Source organism: Portunus trituberculatus, chromosome 48 (assembly GCF_017591435.1).
Source record: "Portunus trituberculatus isolate SZX2019 chromosome 48, ASM1759143v1, whole genome shotgun sequence".
NCBI lineage: Eukaryota > Metazoa > Arthropoda > Malacostraca > Decapoda > Portunidae > Portunus > Portunus trituberculatus.
Genome location: NC_059302.1, coordinates 8,278,425 through 8,280,924, shown reverse-complemented (window position 1 = coordinate 8,280,924; position 2,500 = coordinate 8,278,425).

Below are 2,500 nucleotides of genomic sequence, written 5' to 3'. Positions count from 1 at the left end.
CCGACCCCCATAACTCACGTCACTTGGGGGAAGGGGGAATGGGAGACGAGGGACGACTACCTTATAATTGATGTTACTTTCAAACGCCGAAATACATCGTTCTGTGAATTTCACCGTTGACAATAAATGACTCGTACTCCTTTTCTCTCTCTCCCACTCACGCGCCCTTCTTTCTTCCCCTCTCGCCTTACCTGCCATCTTCCTTCGGTCGACTATTCTTCCAAAGAGACCCTTGAAACCGTTTAAAGTTAATTACTTTATGATTCATCTCTTGAGTTTTATCTTTTTCACCATAGATGTTTGTTGGACATTAAAATATGCTTTGAAATCTTGGACATTTATCTGGGCGTACATCATTTTGTAACGTCATACTTATTTCTTATGTTAAAGTTTTTGATATATAAAGGCCGCTCGTCTCGTGCCACACATGGAGATGCATGACCTTGGAGAAAGAAAAGAACATTAAACTAAACGTAATTTATGCTAAAAGTTATGATCATGAATTTATTGTAATCACAAAACGTATATACTTATTATTGCTCTTTGTTTCGACGTGCACATTTATCCTTGAGGACCATTACAGGCACATTTATTATCGAAAAAAAAAGTTCAGAATGGCTGGAAATGTGGCGGGTTTTAATACTGTGAAATCATAATTAACAACATGAGGATGCTTGAGTTAATCCGGCCATTAGGAGAGTTGTAGCGACCGCTGGGTACGGCACTGTATTAGCATAACAGTTAGTAAGGCCTTTGCAGTGGTGGTAGTGGAGGCACAAGGCGAGTGTAACAACGTGTAGGAAGGGACACAGAAACAGGAAGCAGCCGGGATTTTCTTCAGCAGCATAGCAATGAAGGGAAGTATTGTCTCGGTATTCTGTATAAATAAGACTTAGTGTACGTATATCCTTACTAAGACCAGTACTTAATTTTTTTTTTTTATGGAAGCCATGTCTATTACTTAATGTTGTTTACTCACAGAAATGACACGCTAAAAGGGGATGTTTGTTACAGCGTAGAATGTTTTAGAAGAGTAACACAGTCATTTAAAGTTACAAAAAAATATCTTTAATTCAATAATAATATGAATTAGGATAATCATTCATCACCACTTCCACCACCATCACCTCCACCAGCACTACAACCACCTTTATGAACTCTCCTAAAATATCAAGAAAAACCGTGGGAGAGAGAGAGAGAGAGAGAGAAAGAAGGAAAGTAAGGATTCACAACCATAACGTTAACTCATCATGTAATTCCTGCTCCTTCTGTGTCCTGTGCTCGCCGCGCCCCCTCATTAGCCTCACCTGGCCAGCCCTCCAGGTGGCACCAAAAGCCTGCTAGCACCCAATAGAAATACAGGCTAGCATCGTTAGGCTTTCTTTACGAGGCTCTCGGTAAAAATCTCTGTGTTAGTTGGCATTACTCCTCCCAGATAACCTCACTTGTATTTATTACCCTCTTATTGGTGCATTTGAGGAGGGAAGCGTTTTGCGTAAAGGTCGCGCCTTCTGTTTCTGTTGCAGTTAGGCGTTGTGGAAACGTCCCATGAACGCTTAGTTAATGGAAGGCTTTTTATGCGGTGGTAATTGGCAATTCCGTGAGGATAGTGGTGAAAATGATGGTCATTGGGATGCCTTTTTAGTAGGTGATATGTGGAGGTGCAAGAGGTAGAGTGGTGGTAGTTGTGATGGTGGTGGTGGTGGTGGTGGTGGTGGTTGTGTTTGCATGAAGGGCCGAGATTTTTTCTATCTTATTAATTTTCATGTTTGATACTTCTGGTTATGAAAATTATATGGAGATAGTGACATCCTATGGCTTTTAAATATTTCAAATTAATCAGTCCAGTTCCAGAAATATTTTCTTGGATAATGTTGAATCTGAGAGTTCTGCTGCATTGAGGAAGAGGCTAGTAGCTAATAAACGACCTGTTCTAACACCAACAAGTCATGAAAGTGGAATAATAAGCAGCAGTTCTCTCAATTATATTGCCAGCAAAATCATTGAAAGAACTGATGCTCCAGTACACACACTACACTTGGTTTTGCTGGCAATATCATTGAGAGAACTGCTGCTTATTATTCCACTTTCATGACTTGTTGGTGTTACAACAGGTAGTTTATTAACTACTAGCCTCTTCCTCAATGCAGCAGAACTCAGATTCAACATTATCCAAGAAACTATTGCTGGAACTGGACGAGGAAGCAACCAACAGCTGGTGGTGGTGGTGGTGTGGTGGTTGTGGTCGTGTTGGTGCTGGTGGAAGGAGACTCGATTCTCTCCTCACTTCTCTCCTCTCTCCTCTCGTTTGCTTTGAGTGGATTGTAGATAGAAGCAATCCTGGACATGCTCGCACGTCTGTTTAGTCTTGTACGCGATAATTTAGGCATTTTCTGGGTATCAAGCCACCTCAATGGTCGTGTGGAAGAGCCTGAACCTCCTAAGATTGATTTGCATAAAGCTTATTGTATGATATGGCAACATTTCCCATTTTTTCAAT